Here is an 8,481-nt window from a genome sequence, read left to right as displayed (position 1 = left end):
GCATTTATCTTGCCTTTCCTTTATAAATTGTTTTTCATGCTAATCAGATAAAGAAGTCCAACTAAATCAGAAAGAATGATTGACTTAGAAAAATGTCATTTTGCAACCCCAGTGAAATAATGGACCTACACAATAATCATCAACGGCTGCTAAGACCATTAGGTAAAAGGTTGACACCAAAAGATTGATCAACCCTAATATCACTAAAAGTGGGACAAACAGGTATTACACCCCCCCTTGCTGTGGTGCAGTAGCAAGTTCACACTCCCCGTGAAATATTCTTGCCTCCCTGAGCAACATTAAGCCTAAATTTCATGTTTTAGACTCAGCTACCAGTTAACAAGAAATATGGGGCGATAGAAATGAGTTAAACAAAACCACAGAGATACAACCAAACAAGTCCAGGATGCAGGAAATCAACAGGAAAAATGACTTATCTTTTCAAAGAATAAATGGCTTGTAAAAAAAAAAAAGAGAGATAGTGGAAACTGTTAAATAATAACAGAAGCATAAGAGATAAATCAACCAAATTCTATAAAGGATCTTGTTTGGGTCCTGACTGAACAAATAGGACAATTAACAAATTTTGAAATGATCGAAGAAATTTGAACATGGATCGGAATATCTCAAATAATAATTTTGTTAGGTGTGATAATACTATTATGGTTATATTGTTTTATAGCCTTTATCTGTTAGAAATAAGGTATTTACAAGCAAAATACTGTGGCCCAGGAGTGCAGACTGGTTAAACACAACTGGCAAAATATTGATAATTATTGAGGCTGGGTGATAGTACCATCAATGTTTATTATACTCTTCTCTCTAGTTCTGGATATGTTTGAACTTTTCCATAATAAAATTTTTTAAACAAAGTTGAATTGAAAAAGACAATGTGCCATTAAAATCTAAGAGAGTCTTGAGACCTGAGGCTTATAAAGTCCTTTAAGAACCTGAAATCACTTGCAGTTTTATACTACACAAGAATGATCCAGATACTTCCCTGGTGGTACAGTAGTTAAGAATCCACCTGCCAAAGCAGAGGACACAGCTTTGAGCCCTGGTCAGGGAAGATCCCACATGCCATGGAGCAACTAAGCCCATGCACCACAACTACTGAGCCTGCATGCTACAACTACTGAAGCCCATGCACCTAGAGCCCATGTTCTGCAACAAGAGAAGCCATCGCAATGAGCAGCCCACACACCGCAACAAAGAATAGCCCCCACTTGCCACAACTAGAGAAAGCCTGCACACAGCAACGAAGACCCAACACAGCTAATAAATAAAGTAAAATAAATTTATACAAAAATGGAATGATCCAAATATCAATGTGTATTGTTATTCTGCTGAACCGACATTTGCCTGCTTGCAGTGTCTTTATAAGAATTCATAATAACTGGGACCATCCAGCAATCTGTGAAGAGCTTTTTGTCTTTACCATCTGGCAGAGAATAAACCAGTCACTAGACTTGCTAAATCATCCATCCACCCCCATCTTTAAGCAGGTGAACAACTATGATGATGGGATGAAACTTCACAACCAATTATATCATCTGACTCAGATTTCTTGAGATAAAACAGAAGATAAGGAAACATAAGTAGCGTCTGTGTGCAGTCAAGTGTACAAGTATTTATCTAGCTACTCCACCACCACACCGAGTTTTAATATGTAGTCTGAGAGCATAAACTACAGATACCAATATTGTATGTGTGTCCGAGACATGACAATTTAGCAGCTCCTCCTGGGGTGCTTAAACCAGTTGGGAGTTTCATTCCAATGAAATCCAAATGGGAGAAGCATCCAGCTGTCAGGAATATATCAGGCTTTCTCTTTTTCCATTCCTTTCTCACTTACATCTTTGGGACCTGGGCTCATCCCAGAAACCCTGCAGCTTTCTCACGATGATTTACACCTGCAAGATTTTCTATGTCCATGCTCCGCCCTGGCCAAACCCTACCCATACTACGACCACCACCACCATTGCCACAACCTCCAACACACACACGCGCATGCACACACACACGCACACACACACAGCGGAATTCTTATTTCCTGCACATGGTACAACAGCAGTAGATCTCAACGTGTGGTCCTGAGACCAGCAGCAGCAGCATCACCTGGGGACTCGTTAAGTATGCGAATTCTTGGGCCCTGCCCCATACCTACGGAATCAGAAGCTCTGGGGTAGGGGCTGGCACTCCAAGTTTTAATAAGTCCTCCAGGTAATTCCTGTGCACACGAAAGTTTGGGAAAAGTAGAGGAGGGTCATGCCCACAAACAAAGGGTAAATTTGGGGGAACACTGCAGGTTCTTCTAATTCTTAAAAGCCTAGGGCTGAGTGAGTACAAGGCATTCTCATCTTACACAAGAGGGAAAGTGAATAATTAAAAAATCAAAAGACACATAGTCAGTGTGAATTCAGTATAAAAACAGGAGGTAGGGTGAAATAGATCAGATTATACAAAACAAGTGTTAGCAAAACAAGTGTTAAATGACTGTAATTGTCTCAGCACATCTTCCAAATTGAGGTTAATTTAACATTGGTTTACGCTGAGTCAATTTGTCAACAAGAGCTAACTGAACACCCTTGATGTCGTTTTCTTCAAAGCACACCAACCAATGGAGACACCCAGAAAGAGAGTATTTGGGGAATTCTCTGAAGGATTTAGGATTTAAATCATAATACGCGTAATATGTATGTATATAAGTGATACTACTGTAAACCTTAAAGGGGTTACTAGAAGTGAGAAAATTACAAGGGTATTCTCTCCTCTGCCTCTGTCTAGAGTACAGGAGAAAAATCTATATTTTTAAAGGAATAAACATAAGGGAAACAATGTCCAGAGACTGAATTTCTACTCTGCGTCTCAGTCCAAATGTGAAGTAAATTGTTGCTAAACTTGGACTCAAAACCAGGTATGCCTCTTACTGAGCTCTGTGTTTACTAGGTTCTGCAGAGAAGCCAGCTTATGGAATCCACTTCTGCAGAGAAAGAATTTCTAGAATGAGGATTCTGAAGTATGAATACGTGGGTTATGTTTCTAATTTCCCAGAACACATATGATTTCTCATAATTAAAATGCCCAGGGTTTTTCTTTTACTTTGATTTTTATTAGGTTGTAAAACTGGTGGGATAATTATTCACGTTAAAAAGAATTATTTTCAGTTTTAAGCTATCACCATATTTCAAACTCTTTTTAATTTCTCTTAATTGTGGTGAGACTGTATTTATAAATGTAGAATAAAGTCACCCAGATGATAATATTTCAAATACTCCCTGCCTTCTTTTTGATTAATAAACCTAAAAGTCATCTTTTGCAGAAATAACTGTCTTAAGCTTCAAAAAAATTTTCAGCTTGAAAGTAACAAAGTTCAACATTTTACAATCAGCTGTTTTATTACAAATTTAGGTGGAAAAATCAGAAAATTGAACAGGAGATTCAAAATGCTAAAGGGAACATTCTCCTCCCTCTACCCCACCTGCCTTAAACTTTTACAGAATACACAAAATTCTTATTTTCCCTCTCTACCATAATTTGCCTTAATTTTACTGAAGGCCTTTATTATTATGATGATATCTAAATACTTAGAATTGACTTTATTTCTGTGCAAATACACAAAGACCAACCAAATAAGAACAATCAAAGGCTATTTATTCAGAACTCAGATAAGAAGTGAGTCAGCCACTGTCACTTGCATCTTGGCAAAGATGCAAAGGCAAGCAGAGGAGTAGGAAAGCTTGATTGTACAAAAACGGGATGCTTCAGGTATGCCTTGATTGGAGGCTGTGGGTTTGGGAAAGCTAGAGAAGGCCTAACTCATAGCAAGGTATAATATGTGATTGGTTAGGGGTGTATATTTGGCTTTCTCTAGTTGCTTCTAAGTTGGAAGTGGGGACAAAAATTTGGGAAGCTGTCAGTTTTTAATCAAATCCTGGCCATTTGGGGCTGATTGTTACAGAAGTTACTGTTTAGCTTCCTAGATTGTTTTTTTGTTTGGGGTTTTTTTTTTTTGCCTTGCGGCTTGTGCAATCTTGGTTCCCCAACCAGGAATTGAACCTGCCCCTCAGCAGTGAAAGCATGGAGTCCTAACTGCTAGACCACCAGGGAATTCCCCCTAGATTGTTATTAGAGATAGTAGTGTGACTTCTAACAAGTCTGACTTATGCCAGGCTGGCTTCCTGGACTCTTTATTGTCAATAAAAGGGTTGGTTTCCTGGGCAGGTTGTTGTAGGTTGTGGGTCAGAGTTCTATTTTTATACAGGGTCTGGCCATTGTCTGTTTCTATGTTTTGTCTCTCATTTCCAAGTCAATTATAATTTAATGAATAGCTGCAATATTGATGTATTAATAGTTCAGATCCAGAATGGGGTGCCCACCTCTGTGGAAATTTAGGCCCAGCAACCAGAGGAGTCATCGTACAATTCCCACATGTACGAGGGCCTATCCAAGTGATGAAAATCCGGGACCCTTTAAGAGACAAATTGGAGTTAATAGCCCCTGGACAGAAACAGACCACAAAGAAAGTTTTGAAAAGAGTCTGGCACAGGCAGATGCTTCCCAGGAAGCAAGGATAAGATAAATTAACAAAGCCAGCAATCTTACTATATTTTTTATACTACAGTTTGTATTATTTTATTTTTTAATTAATTTTTATTGGAGTATAGTTGATTTACGATGTTGTATTACTTTCTGCTATACGGCAAAGTGAATCAGTTATACATAGACATACGAGGGTGGGTCAAAATTTATCCACACTCTGGCCGTAGAATTTATTTTAACTTTTAGAAAAGACAAACACATCATTTTTCGACATAATCTCCTTGCTTTTTGATACATTTTGTCCATCTGTCAACAAGCTTTCTTTTTTTAATTAATTTATTTATTAGCTGTGTTGGGTCTTCGTTGCTGTGTGTGGGCTTTCTCTAGTTGCAGCGAGCAGGGGCTACTCTTCGTTGCGGCGCACAGGCTTCTCATTGCAGTCGCTTGTCTTGTTGCAGAGCACAGGCTCTAGGTGTGCAGGTTTCAGTAGTTGCAGCACACAAGCTCAGTAGTTGTGGTGCATGGGATTTGTTGCTCCACAGCATGTGGGATCTTCCCAGCCCAGGGATTGAACCCGGGTCCCCTGCATTGGCAGGTGGATTCTTAACCACTGCGCCACCAGGGAAGTCCCTGACAAGCTTTCTTATTCCATCATTAAAAAATGTTTTAGGCTGAACTGCAAGCCACAAATGCGCTGTTGTCTTCACTTCTTCAGGAAGTGAATCTTCATCCTCATAGGGCTGCTTTCAGGGGACCAAGCAGGTGAAAGTCCAATGGAGCAAGATCAGGACTATAGGCAGGATGCTTTAACACCTCAAAATGAAGTTTTTGCAGAGTGTCAACAGAAGTGTGAGGATGTGTATTGTCATGCAAGATCACAACACCCTTGGATAGCAGTCCTCTGCGTTTAATCTGAAGTTTAGGCTTCAGCTCTTCAATAAGCATCTCACTATAACGAGCACTGTTGATTGTCGAACTTTTTCCTGATAATGTTCCAATACTGGCCCTTGAGAATCCCAGAAAACTGTAAGCATCAATTTTCACGCTGATGGTTGACTTTTGAACTTTTTCTTGGTCAGCAATTGAAGATATTTCCATTCCACATTCTGCTGTTTACTCTCAGGTTCATAGTGATGAATCCATGTCTCATCACCAGTAATGATTCTCTTTAAGAAACTTTCGCTTTCCTTAGAGTATTGGTCCAAATTTTGTTTGCAGGTAGCCAAACGCTTTTGTTTATGCTCTTCCGTGAGTTGTTCCGGTAACCATCTCACACAAACTTTTCAAAACCTAAGTGTGTCGTGGATTACTACATTTCCAGGTGTTAAAGCATCCTCCCTATAGTTCTGATCTTGCTCCATCAGACTTTCATCTGTTTGGTCCCCTGAAAGCAGCCCTATGAGGATGAAGACTCACTTCTGATGAAGTGGAAGACAGCAGTGCATTCATGGCTTGCAACTCAGCCTAAAACTTTTTTAATAAGGGAATCATTAAAAAGCTTATTGACAGATGGACAAGGTGTGTTGAAAAGCAAAGAGATTTTGTCAAAAAATGATATATGTTTCTTCTCTAAAAGTTAATTAAAATAAATTCTACAGCCAAGAGTAGATTCTGTAGTAGCAGTAGTATTCTACAGCGGATAATTTTTGACTCACCCTTGTATACATCTTCCCATCTTTCTGAAGAGCTGAGGCAGAAGTAAAACGTTCAGTCCATGCTCATCCGATGAAGTTCAAGTTGTGTGAGGACACTACAAAGGGCAGCAAATTGGCAAAGTAGTCCAGGTTTCCAGGAAGAAATATGCCATCTACACTGAACAAGTGCAGCGGGAGAAGGCTGACGGCACAACTGAGCATGCAGGCATTCACCCCAGCAAGGCGGTCATCACGAGACTAACCTGGACAAAGACCAAAAATGATCCTTGAGCGTAAAGCCAAATCTTGCCAAGTAGGAAAGGAAAGGGCAAATATAAGGAAGAAACAATTGAGAAGATGCAGAAATAACCTTATATACAACTTTCATTAAAACTGTTAAAATGAAAAAAAAATAATTAAAAATATAGTAAGACATTAAAAAAAACAAAACAAACAAAACAAAACAAAAGAAAACAAAAAGCCAACAAGCTCTAAGAGATGAGACAAGATAGCAGACTGGAAGTGGGAGAGCGCATGCCTAGCCTGAAGGCTCAGAAAGAGATTTCAAAACCACTCAGCATACCCAACAAAATTAATCTACTGGCAACATGGCCCAGAGACCTGCCTGTTTGGGACCCCTGTCCAATCTGATATTCAGCCTGTATGCATGACCATACCAATTGGTTGGTTACCCGTTCCATCATGGTGCCCAAGACAATTGTCATTAAATACACATTTTGAGTATTACTCCCACTTCAAAGTGAGAGCATTGGGAGGTACCCTCAACTAGCGGTTACCAAGAATAAACTTCATATGTTAATTGGCCCCTGCACCCTTCCAGGGTAACATCTACTTTGGGTTAAAGTAAAAGAGGGGTGGACATTTAATGTACCTTTTTTCACCATTTGAATTTTTCACAATAGTTAAGCCTATTTCTATGGTGGTAAATTAACAGATGCTATTTGGGGGAAAAAAATGTCCCAAATTTGCATATGACATACCACAAGTATGATAAATTGTTTACTAAAAAGGCCAAATAATATAAAGGCAGTTTTTAAAATACCTTCTTTTTTTCAGGTCAATGTTTGAAATCCCATAAATTCTGTAATTCCTGAAAATAAAACTGTGCCCTGAGAAACTGTGATATGATTTTTTTTCTAGTTACTTCTATTTAATTGAAATGCATTCTAAACCAAGATAGATTTGCCTATTCTGGAAAAAGGGAATTCCTCCCCTCCTTTTGTGCATTTTTACTTTCCCCTTTTAATTCTGAAAAATATCCTCTGGGGGACAGTGTTGCAGCTGCAATATGAAACAGGTCAGTCTACCCTCAAGTCCACAAGACTTTGTCCAATCAGACCAGCTTTTCTCTCAAGAAAAGACACCATCTCTTGGCAGTGTGTTCAGTGATGTTTACGGATATTTCAAATTTTCAGTTTCAGAGCCTTCCAAACTAACTCTTTTTATGATCAGATTTATTTATTTATTTTTAAATTAATTTTTATCGGTATATAGTTGCTTTACAATGTTGTTAGTTTCTGCTGTACAGTAAAGTGAATCAGTTGTATGTATACATATATCCACTCCTTTTCAGATTTCCTTCTTATTTAGGTCACCGCAGATCACTGAGTAGGGTTCCCTGTGCTAAACAGTAGGTTCTCATTAGTTATCTATTTTATACATGAGTGTATATATGTCAATCCCTATCTCCCAATTCATTTCATGCACCCCCTTCCCCCCTTGGTGACCATAAGTTTGTGTTCTACATCTGTGACTCTATTTCTGCTTTGCCAGTGAGTTCATCTGTACCATTTTTCTAGATTCCACATATAAGCAATATTCACAATATTGCTTATTTTTCTCTTTCTGACTTACTTCACTTTGTATGACAATCTCTAGGTCTATCCACGTCTCTGCAAATGGCACTATTTCATTCCTTTTTATGGCTGAGTAGTATTCCATTGTAAAAAATCATGGAACGCTTCATGAATTCGTGTGTCATCCTTGTGCAGGGGCCATGCTAATCTTCTCTATATCGTTCCAATTTTAATATATGTGCTGCCAAAGCAAGTGCCCAACTTAACTCTTTAAAATATGGATAGGGTAGATGATGTGGATCCCTTGTCCCACACACATTGGGGTATTGATGATACTAATTCTGTTGTCTCAAAATTGGTGACCAAGACCTGGAGCAGAAAGCAAAGACACATCAAGAACCTCTCATTCTAAAAACAGCTGCCAACCGCTGGAGACATGAGCCCCTCCAGGACATTTTAATAGACCAGACTTAACCAGCTGTGCTACA

The 8,481-nt window shown here is 38.9% G+C and overlaps 1 non-coding gene across 1 annotated transcript; it reads right to left on the bottom strand.

Moving 5' to 3' along the window:
- Nucleotides 1–8,143: 8,143 nt before the first annotated feature.
- On the bottom strand, nucleotides 8,144–8,246 carry LOC130830690 (U6 spliceosomal RNA). Its single transcript, XR_009047858.1, has one exon. It is a non-coding gene; the product is annotated as a U6 spliceosomal RNA (small nuclear RNA).
- Nucleotides 8,247–8,481: the final 235 nt, after the last annotated feature.

Source organism: Hippopotamus amphibius, chromosome 10 (genome assembly GCF_030028045.1).
Source record: "Hippopotamus amphibius kiboko isolate mHipAmp2 chromosome 10, mHipAmp2.hap2, whole genome shotgun sequence".
NCBI lineage: Eukaryota > Metazoa > Chordata > Mammalia > Artiodactyla > Hippopotamidae > Hippopotamus > Hippopotamus amphibius.
Note: the sequence above shows the minus strand (reverse complement) of the source record. Positions and strands in the feature narration are given on the sequence as shown.